Source organism: Aedes aegypti, chromosome 3 (genome assembly GCF_002204515.2).
Source record: "Aedes aegypti strain LVP_AGWG chromosome 3, AaegL5.0 Primary Assembly, whole genome shotgun sequence".
NCBI lineage: Eukaryota > Metazoa > Arthropoda > Insecta > Diptera > Culicidae > Aedes > Aedes aegypti.
The window spans coordinates 265,455,802-265,475,522 of NC_035109.1; the positions used below are offsets into that span (position 1 = coordinate 265,455,802).

The window sequence follows — 19,721 nt, forward strand, 5'->3', positions numbered from 1 at the left end:
AAGAAGAAGAAAAACGAAAACAAAATATGATATCGAATAGATAAATAATACATTGATTTTAATTTATGATATCAACTTGATGCTGAAAACAAGATATGTTTTGGACTTGCTTTCTCTTTGATGTTGGACTTTACTCGTAAAAAAATGGTTCAGTCGCAAAACCCGTCAAAAACTCGTAGAAACCGAATGTTACTGTTTACGTTGGATCGAATTACTATAATTTTACCAGACTAACAAGAAATTATTGCCGTGTGTGATTCATTCATGATTTTTTGATTGCTGAATTGCTTGATTGACAACTCACGCATAAAAAATCTTAAGCGTGAGTTATGAGAAATTGAGTTTTCCACAACTCAACTGAACAGAACTGAAGAAAAAACATTGGGCGGTATGAATGAAATTTAGTAAAGTTAAGTTGACTACATCCTCAGTAGTAAATGCTACATAAGGAACACATGGAACATGTTTGTGTCATTTTACTTCACTATACCTTTCGAACATACTACAAAGAACGCGTTGGTATGGAAAAAAATTGCATTTACTACAAAGCTATTGGTAGTTAGCTTCAGGTATTGCTACCCATGCTTTGAAATTGTTCAATTGAATGGAATGATTTGACTTAAAATCATATAATAATATAATATAATAAAGTCAGATTTGATATTTTGAAAGATATTTTGAGATTTCCTTAAAAAATCTGAGATTTCAAAAAGAATTTTGTGATTCCGGTAAGATTACCGCAAATTTTGGCATTACTAATTATCGTTATGTCAAAATTCACAGTAATCTTACCGGAATCTCGAAAAATATTTTTGAAATCTTAGATTTTTTTGAAAGAAATTTCAAAATACCTTTCGACATAATTTTTCCATGATTTTTAATCAATTTTTTATTATTACATTCAATTCAACAATCTCGCATTATATCTATGGGAATTTAGGTATTTATAAAGTAATACTGAACTTTACGTGAGAAATGTGACATCCAAGATTCTCGGATTTCCTTTAGGATTCCGAAATTTCTGAAGAAAGTATGGGATTCCGATAGACATTCTAGATTTGTTATAATAATGCTGGAATTATTCAAGCCATTCTGTGATTCTTGTGGAAGATTTTAAAATTTTATATTTGAATCGGTTATTGAACTTTTGAAATTATGTTGGTATCTTTGAGAATGTATGAATAAGATTTTCGGATTTTACATCAGTACTTAAATCTTAAAAATCTAGTTGTTTCATAATTTTATGTTGCTGTAATCTCAAGATCCCTTCATAGGCTAAAGGTTTCTAGATAAAGATCCAACATTATCAGAAAAATCTTCGATGTCAAATCATCATGAAATCCACATGCACATAAAGAAATATGTTCTCATTGAAACAATTATAAAACTTGCTGTTTTTTATTACAAACCAATTTTATTTGAAACTAGTGGTCCCGGCAAACTTCATCTTGCCATCAAGTAGGCTGTTGAAAAACGTCAAGAATTCCCCCCATACAAAGTGACACCTTAATCTTCTCTTGTTTTCCCGATTATTCAGGAGATTTTCTCGAACTTTTTCTTCGCACGAACACGTCGCATCCCTTGTGGAGTGTGACAGTGAGAAACTTGCGTCAATCCATTGACCCGTTCTCAAGTCATTTCGTGACATACGAACACCACTCCATTTTTTCAGTTATTTCAGTTTCAGTTACAGTTTTTATAAGGTTTGTTCAGTTAAATACAATTAAATATTCTTGTTGATTCTACAAACCAAGTATTTATCTTGAGTCTTGTAGAAATTGAAATTTTTCTCTAATTTTACAATAATTATGTTGAATCGAAATCAATTTCGCTTGCCATTCCCTCGGTGTCTTGACAGGACAGAAAAAATATATTTAAATATAAAAAAGAAAATATAGTAAAATAACAATATTTGATTTAATTAAAAAAGAAAGCTTTTTCATAATTCTGGACAAACATTTGAACAGGGCCCAAAAGGTCTTGAGCCTTTTTTCAGAAACGTTGCTGTTGAGCCCTCCTTAGCCCGTCCACGCAAACTAATCCCACTATCGGAAAGATTGGTGTTAGCTCTTCCTGAAAGTGGTATTGGTGAGCGTGATCGAGTTGAATTGGGCTCAACAGCGGCTTGCAAAGCCAATGTTTACCAATATCGATGTGCTCTTTTGAAATGTTTGTCCAGAATTGTGGTATACTATCCAGAGGGCCGTGCCTAGGACAGGACGTGACAGCTCAACTAAGACTGTCCCGTGGGTTTTCAGTCGATAACCTTGACGATACTTAATCCTGTGTTACCAGTACAGGTCGGACTCGATTATCCGGAGTATCGATTTTTTTTTCACTCCGGATAATCTAATCCTCCGGATAATCGAATCACTAAGAAAAAATTGAAATCTTTGATTAAAGAACTAGAATATTATCTATTTTCGTTATTTTATTTATATAATGCGGTGGCGTGGCCAGAATTTTTTTCTAGGAACAGCAGGGGCCTTTACAAGAAAAAAAATTTGACCAGCACACACAAAAAAACACACTTTTTCAAACCCCCTTTTTTAAATACGTTCTAAACTGCAAAACCATACATATTGTATATTGCAAATACCAAATTATCTCAGATATATGCATAAAAATAGAAAAACAAAAACATCAAAAAACGAATTCCGGATAATCGAGTCCAAAATTCCGGATAATCGAATCCCGGATAATCGAGTCCCCGGATAATCAAGTCTCCGGATAATCGAGTCCGACCTGTATCCTTTTTAAACAAATCTTGTGAACAAATTCAAATATCAAGGCATATAATTTGATTGTTTCTTGCACGGTTCATTCATTTAGTACAATAGAGGATGCTATATTTTTAAAAAGTAATGTTAAAATTCAGAACCGACGATATTTTCAGAGATAATTGACATAATTTTCATTATATTAATTACAATTAAGTATTTTTGTTATTCATTTTTGCATTGTAGGAGCACATGCTTTGAACTTAACATCAAATATAAATTGATTTGGAACAAAAAGATTTCATTTAAATTTTGCAAACTGTTGATAAAAACTCTAATCTATGAACTAGCAACACGGCCGAGCTAGCAACAAAGTGCCCTGTTGCAATCCAACTCAACGATGTGGAAGTAGGCCTTTGCCAAATCGACCAATGAGAAGTGGTCTTTTTTGACAGGCAATTGGTTTCGTTTTTGTACTTTGACCTGTCACGTCTTGTCTTAGGGCCGTGCTCCAGATGATCATTATTACAAAACTGTCAATCAGGGAAGACATGGAAACTCCACATTGGGAACCCATTTTTCTCATAATATGAAAAATGTCACTTGGTCCAATCTGACTTAACGCCGACCATTTTGTTTTCGGAAAGTTTAAAGCATGTTTAAAAAAATATACAAAGTGTATATTTATTTAGCTGATATAGAGTAACATTGATCACACATGAAAACAACGTTTGATAATATTGAAAATACCATTACAGTTAACTCTCCCTTACTCGATATTCCGTATCTCGATATCGAGTTAGAGAACCATAGTAAAAGTTGGTTTTCATGGCTAACTCGATGGTCCCTTCGATCGCAGTTGCACTGGTTTTGTGTTCTGTAACTCGATACCTCCCTAACTCGATGGTCCCTTCAATATCGAGTTAGGGAGAGTTGACTGTACTTATTAAAATCATGGTCCCTGAATCCGAATTTGAAGGCTTACAAATAATTAACTTATTGAGTCATTTTAAAATTAAAAATGCCTCGAATTGTAAAATACGCCTACAGGTAGGCAATTTACTAACGAAATTTTACAGGCTTCATAATAATTTGATAATTATGCTTAACTGAACAAATTTATGAAAGTTTCGATATCAGAATCGTTTGAGAAATGATTCATTGATTGTGTCATAATCATTATCATGAAAATCATTGCTTAGGAGAAGTTTCTCATCGGGGTTTTCTTCTAAAAAGTTGAAGATACAATGACAAGGAATGTAATAAGTACAAAAATTATTTATATTTTTACTACTATGTGGTTCATGTAACTATTGGGGATTGTTTTTTATTACCGTACGGGTTTGGGCCGAAGGAACTCAGATTTTCATGAAACTTTTTCCACAGGCAGGGCTCATGGATATATGAATAAAAAAAAATGAGAAAAATTCAGGGTCGCCTATTTTTCCGGAAAACTCAGGTGGAAATTTTTTGTTTTCCCTTGACACTACTTATTTTGAAAAATCATAACTCAAGAACGAAGCATCGTAGAAACAAAGTTTTTAAATGAAAATTTAAGCAAATTTTCTCAAAAATCCAAAAAAAATATGAACTGGAAAAAGTTTTCCATAAAATTTTCCACCGTTGGGAAAATTCGTAAAGAAAAGCCAGAAAAACTATGCCCGAACTCGTGGAAAATTTTCAAAAAAATATTTTCGAGAAGGTAATTTTATAAGCTTTAATCACTGAAATTTTTGGAATGCACTTTTTTTTCGTTTTTGAGTTATGGCCAATTTTGTGAAAAATGTCCAGATGTGCCATATAAGACTTTTCTTTGAAAAATCATAACTCAAGAACGAAACATTGTAGAAACAAAGTTTTTATATGAAAATTTAAGCAAATTTTCTCAGAAATCCAAAAAAAAATATGAACTGGAAAAAGTTTTCCACAAAATTTTCCACCGTTGGGGAACTTCATAAAGAAAAGCTGGAAAATCTATGCCTGAACTCGCGGAAATTTTGTTAATAAAATATTTTTAAGAAAGAAACTTTATAAACTTCAATTCTGGTAACTTTTAGGATGTACTTTTCTTTAGTTCCTGATCTATGGTCAATTTTGTAAAAAATGCAAAGATTTGCCATACCTGCCTTTTCGTTTAAAAATCATGACTCAAGACTCACCATGACTTGTCGAACCGGATTCAAATTTTCTCAAAAATATGAAATTTTTGAAATGGAATCAGTTTCTCAGGACATTTTTCACTGTTTATGAAAACAAATAATGAAAACCCGATTAGCTATTCCAGCTTTCAAACAAAGTATATTTGAAAAGAGCGATCAATAAGATCCAATCCTACAATATTTTTCAATACGCTCATATTTTGTTCCTAAAACATGATCAAATATTGCTAGGATGAGCTGTTTGAACCATATATTTACAAATTAATAAGTTCATAAACAAAATTTCTTAAGAACGAAACTTTACCAATTTACCAATTCAAGTTTAAAGCGTTGAAATGGCTTGAGAATCATAAGTTTACCAAAAACTAACAAAAAGCAGTGAGAAAGTGCAAGTGTTGTCTATCAGCTGTATATTCCTCGTTATTATTTTTTGTAAAGTGAAAAAAGTTTTCCCGAAGCTGTTGAAATGGACAAAGTTCAATATTACGAATACAATTCTTTATGCTGTAACCCCTTCGGACTGGACGGCCACAAATCAGTAAGGACAAATCTACGATCGATCAGCCAAGGCCTCATCAGTAAGCTTCATTCGAATGGAGTTCGGTGGATTACGGAAAAGATGAAAATTGGCGTGAAGTGCTCCATTACCGGTGACCAGAAGGCTCTCGTAACGGATCTTCCAGAAGCAATGGCGTTTGAGGAACAAGTTTCACCACTATCTTCGTTGGCGTCGCCAAAGGAAACTCCTTCCTCGGGTGAGTCAGTTGGTTCTATAAATAATGTACAAAAAATACAAGAGCTTGCTAAATTCTTGGAAATTTCTTTTCAAGTAAAATCTTCACGTTTGGGTGCTTCTAGTAGTAACTATCGCAATGCTTCTATGGACGAAATGTTCAATCAAATTTTGAGTAAAATAAAGACTTGGTTTCCGCCTAATATTGTCGATGTTACAGAGGATTTTAATTCCGTTTTATTAAATTTGAACTCAGCTGTTACAAAAGCCGAACCTGACAAGCAAATTGAACTTCTAAAATTACTTCCTAGGAATTGGTCATATGCCAAAGTTAAAGCTCATTTTGACGTGTCGCAACACGTTATAACTGAATCAAAAAAATACAATTTAGGGATTCAACCACTTTCAAAAGTAGGACGACCCTCGCATGGATCAGATGTCCAAGACATAGTTTTTACCTAAGGGATGATATCAGTCGGCCATTTCCTGACTTGAAAGATACCATATCTATTAAGTTACCCAATGGAGTGCGCCAAAATGTTCAAAAACGCCTTTTGCTTGACCCTTTGGATACTTTATATAAACAATATTTGGAAACCTGTAAGAGTGAACAGGAATCTGTCTCATTCACATCGTTCTGGAAACTTAAGGTGAAGGTTCATTGAGCACGTAAACATAATGTTGCCACCCACTCGAGCCACCCGCTAAAGTACCCTCTCGAGCCACCCAACAAGGCGGAGCACAATGTTATGTGCGTCGGCCAAAAATGAATCATCATGTTTCATGTATCCCTCCACCAACAAAATTATGTAGGTAATATTACTTGCACACGTTTCATACAAAGGTATTATTGTCGATATGAATTCATCAACAACTTCATAAAAACTCGAAATCACAATTTATTTCATTTGGTAGTGAAAACATGTTTTTTGACCAAAATTATAAGCATTTTTCACAACATGCGTGTGTTGTTTACTATTTTTGGCAGTTTTCTCCTCTCTTCTCTCGCTTCTCACGGACGGAGAAAGTTGCCATCAGTATGCATTTGAATTCTACAGTCAATTGTACTGTATAATATCTTATATTCATTTTTGCTGTTAAATTGCGTCGTACATTGTTTTTCTCACGCATAAAAATGTTTTGCAACACTTGTGACATTGTACACCTTTTGAGTATTATGAAATTGTAAAATACGTGGTTGTAGCAAGTGTATGAATTTCCACACAATACTAATTGCAAACATAAAAACTGGCATCTCTTCCAATCAGTGAGAGCGGCGCATCCGAATCATAAACAATGTTGGCTCAGTGAATTCGCGTTCCGGTGCTGTTTTCGAGCACAAATTGACTAATATAAGTGATTTATTGCTCCCAGGAGCATCGTGCGTGAATAATCAAAGTGTTTCAAGTATCGCATTAGATTTTTGAATTGCTACGGTGAGTAGAAATACGATTAAAAGTGAATTTTAGAACGGGCACCGAAAAGCCAGCAAACATTACCTCGGTGCGTGAAGAAGAAGTGATTGGGAAGTGCGTGATATTTTACAACACAAATCACAGCAATAACTACGTGTTTGCATTCAAAAACTGGTGATTTGTGAAAAACACATTATGGAATGCTTTCAGTTAAGAAACCACCGCTCTACAATAAGGTTAGTAACTTCAAATAATCATTTTTTTGTGATCGCTCTCCAAAACACTGTGAGAAGCGTGGGAGGAGGGAGCGGAAAGCGAAGGGGGAAGTAAGGTGCCATATTAGAGGCCATTTTGGTACTCATGGGGATATGTCCTTAAACCAAAACAATGGGTTTATCGGCCATGAATGTTTGTGTTTGCATGATCCATGAGAATATGAAATTCATGGTTGATGCATTGAAAAAAAAAACTAATTGCTTTGAAGTTCATAATACAGAAAAAAAACTTAACACCTTTTTGACTAGTCAAATGATATGTCCAGATAGTACAGATGATTGTTACTTGAGGTCCTGTGAGGATTGTAAATTAAAGAAATTAGATTTTGTTGCCAATCGCTTAGATGAAAACAACGTTGAAGAAGTTAATTATTGTTTTTGGATTATTTCTCCTCGTTGTGAAATTATCAACAAAGAGGAAAATGTAAATGATTTTATAGAAAACTTGAAAAATCTCACAGAGAAGTTTCTTGTGCATCAATTCAAAGTAGATAAACAAAATAAATTTATAAGAGCTAAAAAGCAATCACTAATTGAAAACAAAGAAATAATGTGCCAGATGGATTTCGCGGAAAATTATTACAAAGACAAATCTTTGATCAAAGTCTTAAATTTTGTTGTAATTGCTGACATAACAAAGCATAATACAACATCAGTTTATGCTTTTCAACCAAAACTAATTTCAAGATTGAAAAATAAATTTCCTGAGCTTGAAAAAATCATTTATCTTTCTGATGGTTGCGGAGAGCAGTACAAAAATAAATCAAATTTCAAAAATGAATGCAACCATGAAAATGATTTTAAAATTAGAGCAGAATGGCACTTTTTCCCAACCTCACATGGCAAAGGTCCATGTGATGGTATCGGTGGCAATATTAAGCGAATGGCTAGAGATGCTAGTATTAGAAAGTCAGCGGAAATTAATAACGCCAAACAATTTTTTTGACTGGGCTGTGTCGCAAAAGGTGAAAGACCAATTTAAAAAAGATTGGGAATTCATCTATGCAACTGAAAATGACTATTCAGAGGCTAAAAAAATACTTCAGGAGAGATTTTCTAACCTTGTTCCAATTCCTGGAACAAAAAAATATCATTCATTTATTCCAAAAGACGAACGAAGCATTTTTGCGAGTGAATTCTCAGATGCACATGAAAACCAAGAAAATACAGCATGCTTTGTTCTTAATACTACAAAGAAACGAAAATCTTCTGGTGGTAGCAACCAAAGGCAATCTTCCCGGTTGAAAAAATAGATAGTTTTGAGAAAAAATGTAAGTTATGTACTGAATAATTGAATAAATAAAATTAAAGAAAAATATAAAAAGAATCTTATTTGTTCCATAGAAAAGAAAGAATCCCTTAGAATGGAAAAGAAACAGTTTTTTCAGCTTTGCTTAACGGTGTAATGTTTCATGAAATATATAATCCAATCCGACTTATACTTCATTAAAACCAATCCCAAATCGTTTCTTTCAGATTTTTTAGAAAATTTGCAATTGCTTTGATAAAAAAAAACCTTGTTTTTCTGATGCTTCGATTGAAATATGGGTTTTAAAGAAAAGGCTAATATGGTCATTTTTCACAAAATTGGGCATAACTCAAAAACGAAACAAAAGTGCATTCCAAAAATTTCAGTGATTAAAGTTTATAAAATTACCTTCTCGAAAATATTTTTTTGAAAATTTTCCACGAGTTCGGGCATAGTTTTTCCGGCTTTTCTTTACGAATTTTCCCAACGGTGGAAAATTTTGTGGAAAACTTTTTCCAGTTCATATTTTTTTTGGATTTCTGAGAAAATTTGCTTAAATTTTCATATAAAAACTTTGTTTCTACAATGCTTCGTTCTTGAGTTATGATTTTTCAAAATAAGTAGTGTCAAGGGAAAACAAAAAATTTCCACCTGAGTTTTCCGGAAAAATAGGCGACCCTGAATTTTTCTCAATTTTTTTTTATTCATATATCCATGAGCCCTGCCTGTGGAAAAAGTTTCATGAAAATCTGAGACCCTTCGGCCCAATTTGTACGATAAAAAAAATCCCCTATTGCTAATTCAGCACCATTTTCAACCTGCATTGAATCGCAAAAAAATGTGTTATAAATCGAATTTCCATCAGTAAGCTACAAGCTGTCAACAATAAACCGGTATTTTGTTTTCATTTCATATGAAATTTTCGATAGTGTAACTTACCCCGAAATATCTTTATTCCCGGGGTAAGTGGTACCTATCAAGATCAATTTTAAATTAGATAATTGCATAAGAGGGAGAAGAAATGTGTAATTCTTCTATATATTTTTTATTTATGAAATACGAATTCAAAATTGAACAAAGACAGAGATAAAATTTGAAATGCATCATGAGAACAATTAATTTTCTATTTTAATTGAACTTTATTTGTTATTTCTACCAAATTTAGTAGTAACGGAAAACAATTCCACCCGTTCAAGTGGTTTTCTGCCATGCATATAAATAATAACAGAAATGAAAAAGTGTAAATGTTGTGCTCCTTCCTATGCACGCGGTGCGCTTTCATCCAAACCCCAAAGATGTCGATGTGATCGTTTAGCTTTGAAAATATTTGATTTTAATCCTCCTTTAATCCATTTGATGTATATTATATTTTAATCCTCGAGACGCCAAATAAAGAAAACGTACAGAGAACAGTATTTGATCTATATTTTTATAATTGGAATGTTCAAAGATATTCTATCGGTGAAATATTCCCCATACTTTTAGTATGGGCTGTAAAGCGTCGTCAAACGTGATTTTCATGGGCATGGTCTGTAAAAATGCTAAAAAGTGTTAAAAAAAATAAAAGTTCACCGATGTTTTTGTTTTAAATTCCTGATTGTGAAAACATAACCTTAACACTCAACTCTAGTGAGAAAAATCCGAGTGTTCACACATTGCGTGCATAGCGATTTTGCGATTAAACTATTAAATTCACGAATAATGCGTTTGCAGAACATAACAAGAGCAAAAACAAGTTGGCAGGAACAAATGAACATAAAAATCTTAAATAGAAGTGTGTCAAAAGCATAAGACAACTATTACAAAATAGATTTTTTAACAAAAAAAAAACGAATAATAACACCCGTGATATTTTTATAACGTTCCCTATCTGCTAGCACTACATGGTTGAATTGTCGACTTCATTAACTGTCTACAGGTATCAGTTTATGAACTCAGTTACAATTCAACACTTTCACTATGATTGTCACCTTACCCAGTTGAAAAATACCAGACAAAATTTTCAAAGTCATCTCCAATAGATGCAGCGAAATTCTCCATTCTAAATATACCGGTCCTTATTTGATAATTAGCACCGATAAAATATGCATCGAAACGGAATGAAAATGTGCTAATAGCTTCTGAAGCGGCAAAAATTTCTCCACAATCTTAGTGCACGGTCTCGAGTTGGTTTGATACTGTGTCCTAATCAATCTTTCGTACCCCTTTGCTAATAACTATAAAAGCTACTTTTTTCCAACTCAACAACAGATGATCTCTTCAAGATCCAGATCAATTGCAATCGTGTTGATGTTTTTACCGCTCTTGGCCTCAACCAGCAAATTGTTCAACTGTTTTTGTGGAGCCTATTCTAGCAGAAGCGAACACTTGTTTTTATACAGTATACACATATTTATAACTCGAAATCCATTCGGGCAATACAATCTGTAGGCCAATCAGCATTACTTTTTTTTACGTCGCTCCGGGGATTATTGTGTGAAGCCGTAAGCCGCACTCTGTTATGATGGCCTGATTGATCCTCCCCAGCATTCATTAGACGAAGGCCGCGCACAAAAAGAGCCATGAAAGCGAAAACAATATCGATCTGTAGGTGTGTATAGTGGAAACATAAAACATATTGCAACACACTCGAATGCGCGCACAATCGTCGGCCGCACATTTCACCCAGATATCGATCTTCCCCTTGCGATGATAAGTTGGGTGGACTGTGACTCAAATTAATATTCGTACAGGCTACTGTACAAGTTGGTAAAAAAAAAACTATTAAATTTTATATCAAATTTAAAATGCTATATCAACAATGAAGTTCATGGGTATCATCTTCCATTCAAGAATCATAAACTGTTGCCATTCACTCATCTTTGAAATAATGTAAGTGTTGAATTTGAGAAAACTAATTCAATCCCAACAAGCAACTTTGCTTAAAATTTTGATAATTTTCAAATAATTCCTTTGTTTTCTAACAAAAAAATTTAGCCTGAAGGCTTGAATGTAACAAAAATAATGATTTTCTAACATGCATTGTTAGAATAATCCAAAGTTGTCTAGTCGTACCCTTCAGGATAATAATCAGAACTCCAAATCTGAAAAACTTCCTGTAAGAGCTGGTTTTCCTCAAGGCAGCATTCTGGGACCAATATTATACAATATTTTCACATCTGACATTCGTCCTATGGAATGCCAAAAATGTTTGAAACAGGCCTCTTCGCCAAAGAACGATGCTTGTGTATCATCTGTAGTAGATTGGCAGAAAAGTTTGCATATTTTTTTCTTCATGCTTGCAAAAATGGAAAACTTCTCCTAATGCTTCCAAAACTCAACTTATAATATCCCCCATAAACCAAAAGCTCTTTATTTGAAACCTTCAAGTAGACATGTTGGTCAGATAAACTTAGGTATCTAGATAAAAGTTTGACTTTAAAAAATCACACTGAAGGCATTCAAGCCAAAAGGAACGAATATGTAAAATGTCTTTATCCACTTATCAACAGAAAATCAAAAAAAATCATGCCAGCCATGTTGTATGCTGTACCAATATGGACTAGCTGTTGTAATACCAGGAAGTAAGCTCTGCAGAGGATTCAGAATAAAATTTTGATAATGATTCTGAAGCTTGGTTCCTGGTAGTAGAAGCATTAGCCTTAGAATGCTAATGTCGCGACTGTTCGTGTGACTAACATCTAGTTTGTCACGATCTGACAGCTTAAGTACCGGGTCTATAAGTGTCAAATCAAGTTTTTCGACCAAAACAAAACATTCTCTACAACATGGCATCACACTAGCAATCAAAAAATTCAACAGTAAGTATTAATAAAATAATTCTATTTTGTGATAACAGCGCCACTATCGTTCTACTACTAATATTTCTATTTTCCTGGTATAGTACTAATGAGTTACATAGAATATCCAGTGTTGCAACATTATTGGAACGAATGTCGAATAAAATTATTAATAATTTTGGACAAAAATCGTTGCAATTTTCTATTGCCGCGAGTAATGTCTTGTATATTTAGGTTAAGTTAATTTTTAACAACTTTTTTAACTTAACCTTTAACTGCAATTTAAAAGTTTAAAATACAGTATGGCCCTCCAAAATATGCGAAAATCATCATACCATGTTCTATGGTAGTTTTTAGGTAAAAAATGGGAGCGAAACAAAAATGTTATATATTATTTGCATCGATTAATATGTTTAGATTTTATTTTTGGCTTTTGGCATAATTTTTATTTATTACTTTCTCCTTACTAGAAAGGAATAAGAAGAATACCTTCAAGACACATCAAACCAATAAGATACAAATGCCCCCAATACCATGACCCTTTCAAAATATTTAATTGTGATCATGGAAAACACGTTGCCTAAGAACTCCTTTATCCTCTGATACCAAAGAGAAAATAAAAACCTCCATGCCCCTTACAGGTACAGGTAAAATTGTATGGCACATAAGGTAATAGAGCAAAATCTAGAATGCCATGAAAAGTGTAATTCGATCTGTCAAATTTGGGTACCAAGGTGCAGTACCAACACACTTAAAAACGATATCGCTGTTCGGTAAATTATTTTACGGTTTTTGATCAGTAAATCACAAAAAATACTGAGATTCCAGCATTTCTTGGTAAACATACTGATTTTTCGGTAATATATTTGTTTTTTACTGAACACGGTAAATGCTTGTGCTGATATCACCGTGAAATCACAAATTACCGGGAAAATGTGAAAAGTCAGTAAATTTTAGTACTGACCTGAGACGAGACTCGCGAAGACGGTCTTCTTTTTCTGTGATTGCTGAGTTTTTTCTTATTCCACTTTGTGTTTATACCAATTATGCGCAAGCCGTTCAAATCCTCACATGAACCTCTCAGCAAAAAAATATTGAGTTTGCATCACATCGAATCATAAATAGCCGTTTGAGTAAAATTTCATGCCAGCAAACGTAACAGACATTAGAAATAATTAATCTTATGCTTAGATTTATCAGCAACTTTGGAAAAATCTGTTCCGCTGACTGAGATTTTCAATAACAATTTACTTTGAACACAATACTTTTCACTTTTTCAGCCATAAAGACGGGGTTGGTGGTCTAATGGCTACCGCTTCTGCTTTGCAAGCAGAAGGTCGTGGGTTCAATCCCAGGCCCGTCCCTTTCACATATTTGTAACACTCTTTCTAAAAAAAAGCTGTTTTTCTCTATCTCTCTGCATCATTATGGCGCAAAGATCATCAGTTCTATCTATCGCTAGAATTGAATATATCGACTTAACCGCTTACCACAGTGGTATCCATACGGTCGAATACCTCATCCATCACTAACAAAAACACTCCTACCTCCAAGGTAGCTGTGGGAAATGCAGGAGATTCTCCGGTTTTCTAGTAACAACAGCTAACTAATTAACTTCCTTCCTCTCCCCGGTGGACATAAGGACGTGGCCGGCGCCGTTATCAATCGAAAACTATCAAGGGTAGTGTGATTGTACATTGAAGATGGAAAAAAGCTAAAACCCAAGCTTCATCTTAGTGGTTCTCTGTGCAATAGCACTATCCTGATTGATCACGGAGTAGCAACTACGAAGTGTATGTTCCATCAGTTGATCGTTGATCGTTGATCGTTGATCGAATACTTTTCACTTTTTCAGCCATAAAAACGGTGGGCTGCATTTGACGTTTCGTGAGAGGGGAAACTGGGCTGCATATGACGTTGATATTTTTCCTCTTCGCGAGTCTCTCTCAGGTACTGACTTACCAGTATCGAATATTTGTTACCGAGTTTTCGTTAAAACGCAACGAAAACAAATACCTAACCAAATTTACAATCTGTCAAGAGAAAATTGTCTTTTAGTAAAAAGCTCCTGCAACAGAATGCCTTTGGATTATAATTTTCATGGAATGGACGGACGAAAATTCTATTTCATTAATATCTTAGCCCAATCGCTGCTCACGGTAAGTATTAAAAAATCTTTCGACGGACCAGAAATGCAGCTAAACTCGTACAGCATCGCACTGGCTGGAAAGATAGGACATCTGTTATTGTATACAGATTTATTATCTTCCGTGAGATATAACGCAACAACAACAGGTTAGTCCATCATTATAAGCCGTCAATTACATACTTCCGAGAGGCCATTCCGATCCCGGTGGAAAGATTACATTCCCCATGAATTTTCGATATTTTTTCGTATGACTGCGCATCATAAACTTTTCACGGCGATCCAACTCGGAGGCTGTATAATTGAGCGAACTTCCGTCATGCCAGACGTCATGAAAATTGAGTTTGTGGGTGCGTTACAATAGGATTCTGATTACCAGATTCCAATCACGAGCAGTCCACAGAGGCGGAATATGAGAATTATAGAAATAAAGTGGAAATTTAAAAAATATGGTCATATTTGGGGAAATGAAAAATGGGATTGGTGCTTTTGAAAAACACTGGAAAAACCAGTAATAAAAGTAAACAAAAATAACTACCGAAAAAGACAGTAACGTTTTGGATAGATTGTTACTGACTTTATCGGTAGTTTTTTGGCATCTCAATATTTTATAGTTTGCGGAGTTTTCGGTACTCACAAACTTTTACCGACTTATCTCTGCTGTTCAAAAACCCAGTAAAATTTTACCGACTTCGGTAATAAAATCTTAGTATGTACACACTTCATAAAAAAGTGACTTAAATTGAGTTTGCCTAAAAAAAGACTTCGTAAATTCAGGTTATAGTATACTAAAAGTAGTTCTCAATCTGAACCCGAGTGGGACGGACCTGCAGATACCAAACAAACTAATATATTCAATAAATATGTAATTTTCGAAGGAACGTTTATCACCAAAGTGGAAAGTTATAAAACGCAGACGCTTTTTCTGCCCTCTAGAAAACAAATCCTTCATACTTTGTTGTTTTGATACATTAAATAGGTTAGTAGAAAAAATATAACAAACATTGTTATACATAATGAATATACTACAGTCAACTCTCCATAACTCGATATTAAAGGGACCATCGAGTTAGGGGGGTATCGAGTTACAGAACACAAAACCAGTATAACTTCGATATAAGGAACCATCAAGTTAGTCATGAAAACCAACTTTTACTATGGTTCTCTAACTTCATATCGAGATACAAAATATCGAGTAAGGGAGAGTTGACTGTACTACAGTAATAATAAAGCAAATTCATTCACGAAAATAATGAAAATAACGTTTGAGTATGCTAAATTCATGTTCAAGCGATTGCATCTTCACCTTAAATTCAGACCTCCAGAATTTAAAAAATAAAATCCAGCGTCATTATACATATATGGCTATTTGATAAAATTCTTACTAGCATGTCCGCTTGTAGATCGAGCAGAAGTCATTAACCATACTCCGCACAACTTCATCTTGATAAGCCCATTTTTTTTTCTATTGAGTATTGCTTTATACATTTGTTTGTTGCCAAACCTGGAGTCTAAACTCCAAATTTCATATATCTACGCTATATCGTTAGTCGAATTCACCCTTATTAGTCTTCTGGCATAGTCATAATCCCATTTTAATCGATGGAAAATCTTTTAAATACTTTGTTACAGTTTTCCTAAATTTCTAAAAAATGTTAATGGAAAACATGAAATTTATTCTAAAAATAACATTTTTTTTAATTTTTTTTTATTGCAATCGGTGAGAATACAGAAGAGTTTGCGTAACGAAGTATAACAATATTGTATAACATTAATGTTCATATATGCTTTTAAATTTTATGAAAATGCATAAAATTTAAGAAGGTTAAGGTTTAAAAGTTTGTTGCAAGTTACTCCACATGAGTAGTCATAAATAGGACCTTTTTTACACTCTAATTAGTTTACTAATCGATGTTCCATTTTGATTTTTTTTTTTGCTTTCACATTAAAATTTTGTGTTTTTTTTTATTGTTTATTATAAATTTAATAACTTATATTCGACACTAATTGGTCCATAACTCCATTTGATAGTTTTTTACCAACTTGATGGGCAAACAATAAACTGTACGAAAATAAAATTGAGTCACTGTAAGTTTAGCTGACCAGTAGGCGTGTGGCATTCCCAAATGACAGATACCATCTCGGTCGATGGAAAAAGCCACGATTGGTTGTGTTACCACTAGATTTGCTTCATCATCCGGTTCGCAACATCCTAAAGTCATATGTTTTCTGCAGCTTTTCTCTTCCCAGCATTTTTCGCATTCGTGTTTGCATCATAACCGTCAGACGTTAAGAAATCTTCTTTCCAGATTTTTCATTCACTCAAACCACAGCGCGAACCATTTGCGAATGGTTTTTGTTTTCGAGCACACATGTTCACCCCATTTACCACACTTCCTTTCGCCGACCGTCGCCCAAAAGGCAAAGAAAATTTCACTTTCTCGTAATCGAATTCGTCCAAGCAAACCGTTCGCCGTTGGCTGACTAAGCTGTCATGGCATGCTATTTATTTTTCTTCTTCGCATTCCAACTAGCGCAATAACGGAACCACCCGCGTCAAGCATGCCCTGATAACAAATTTGTTTCACTCCAAATTTTAATCCGAAGCGCATTGGTTAGTCGTTCCCAAACAGGTCACTTCCCTTTTTTGCAATTCTTCTTCGAGCCCAAAATTAGAACGGAGCCCCCGTTGGATAATCACCATAAAATGCTGCAACCCATCAAGCTCAACGGTATATCATTGCCTTACTTTTACAGCATAGCACACAAGAACACGAACGAAGCCGGTGGTCAGTAATTCACGAAATTCACGACACGCGTTGACTTCGAGACTTCGAACCGAGAGTACTGTGCACTTACGCCGTTTGGTAACACGTCGCCGATATACGTCCGTTTCGGAGCACAATAGTGCAGAAACTGAAATCAAGCGATCGGCCAATGTCTGGTAAACTTTCATTCGGCTTTTTTGCTACTCTCAGCGGGCAGAGCAAGCCACTGCTCGAGGAGTCCACCCGTGGGTCGGTATGCCCTATGCACATCATAGTCGGCCAACTTCGAGCGTTTGGGAAGAGACCGCATGGTGCGAATCCCACTCTCTCGCGGTTCGCACTGAATCGCATCCTCTCTTGGGACAGGTTGATGTTTACTCTTGTTGGGCGTAGGAGTGGTGTTTTCTGTGATTGCGAAAAATCTATTGATTGGTCATTAATTTTAGATGCGAATTGTATAGTACCAACTTTCAATTTCAAAGGACTTCAATTTCAATAGGATAAGAAGCGACGAACCCGATTTTTCCGAAAAACATCATCGAAAGGTAAATGCTCAAGTAACCATAATTAGGAATAACACTACACTGTTTTGTCTCAAACTCCAAACTATCACTATTGACTTAATTTAGGGTTGGTAAATTTATTGCCGTTTTCAAAAATATCATAGCACGTCTTGTTTTTGAGATATTATCTGTTGAGAATGCAAGTGCAAGTTTACCAGCTTGTATGGCAATTTATTTTACATAGTTGGGAGGTAGGTTACCCGATCTTCCCTAAGGTTGTTTGTACCATGGCCAGTACCGCGAGGAGGTAGGGATAGGAGTTGCTGGACAGGAGGCTACGGACCACATAGAGGGGTCTATTTTATTCATTCAGATATGCAATACCCAGCATTTACCAACAATGTTTTGTCAGTGTATAGGTATTCTTTTTCTTGTCCAAACGGTTCATTACAATTTCTTCAACTAACATTTTTATTTGAAATCAACAATTTCGGATCTAGAATTGCAAAATAGATTGCATGCAAAAACTCATAGGCCACTTTCAAAACTTGTTACTTATTTGGCTTTACATCAATTATCTTGATAAAGCCTCGCCAACAATAATTCGCCAATTCACTCGGTTCATGGCCGCTTCTCTCCATCCTCGACTGTGACCCACGCTCTCCAGGTCCTGGTGCACCAGGTCAATCCACCTAGCTCGCTGCGCTCCACGCCTTCTTGTTCCGACCGGATTCGTAGCGAACACCATCTTTACAGGGTTGCTTTCCGGCATTCTTGCAACATGCCCTGCCCAGCGTATCCTTCCAGCTTTAGCTACCTTCACGATACTGGGTTCGCCGTAGAGTTGAGCGAGCTCGTGGTTCATCCTTCGCCGCCACACGCCGTTCTCCTGCACGCCGCCGAAGATCGTCCTTAGTACTCGGCGTTCGAAAACCCCAAGAGCTTGCAAGTCCTCCTCGAGCATAGTCCACGCCTCATGCCCATAGAGGACTACCGGTCTTATGAGCGTTTTGTACATCGTGTATTTGGTGCGGGGGTGAATCTTTCTTGACCGCAGTTTCTTCTGGAGCCCATAGTAGGCACGACTTCCGCTGATGATACGCCTTCGTATTTCCCGACTAACATTGTTGTCAGCCGTCAACAAGGATCCGAGGTAGACGAACTCGTCCACCACCTCGAAGGTATCTCCGTCTATCGTAACACTGCTTCCTAGGCGGGTCCTGTCGCGCTCAGTTCCGTCAACCAGCATGTACTTTGTTTTCGACGCATTCACCATTAGCCTGACTCTTGTTGCTTCGCGTTTAAGGCGGGTGAACAAATCTGCCACCGTTTCAAATTTTCTCAAATTTTCTCCCAATAATATCCATGTTGTCCATGTTGGATCTCGTGAAAATCGTGCCTCGACATAACACCTTCAAGCGCAATATTGAACAATAGGCACGAAAGTCCATCGCCCTGTCGTAGTCCCCGCCGAGACTCGAACGAACTGGAGTGTTCGCCCGACATCTTCATGCAGTTTTGCACACCGTTCATCGTTGCTCTGATCAATCTTGTGAGCTTCCCGAGAAAGCTGTCCTCGTCCATGATTTTTCATAGCTCTACGCGGTCGATACTATCGTATGCCGCCTTGAAACCGATGAACAAATGGTGCGTAGGGACCTGGTACTCACGGCATTTCTGGAGGATTTGCCGCACGGAAAAGATCTGGTCCATTGTCGAGCGGCCGTCGATGAAACCTGCTTGATAACTTCCCACGAACTCGTTTGCTATAGGTGATAGACGACGGAAGAGAATCTGGGATAGCACTTTGTAGGCGGCGTTTAGGATGGTGATTGCACGATAATTTTCACACTCCAGTTTGTCGCCCTTTTTGTAGATAGGGCATATAACGCCTTGCTTCCACTCCTCCGGTAGTTGTTCTGTTTCCCAGATTCTGACTATCAGCCGATGCAGACAAGCGGCCAACCTGTCCGG

The 19,721-nt window shown here is 35.7% G+C and overlaps 1 protein-coding gene across 2 annotated transcripts in view; it reads right to left on the reverse strand.

The window, feature by feature from the left end:
* The window catches only part of LOC5573743, a 79,729-nt gene extending 62,314 nt beyond the window's left edge, over positions 1-17,415 (reverse strand). Inside the window, exon 1 of one of the 2 annotated variants that reach the window (XM_021852199.1) lies at positions 17,226-17,415. The gene's annotated coding sequence lies outside the window, so the exon portion shown is untranslated. Of the gene's footprint in view, positions 1-17,177 lie in introns of both variants that reach the window. The other variant, XM_001654721.2, reaches the window with a different exon arrangement.
* Positions 17,416-19,721: the final 2,306 nt, after the last annotated feature.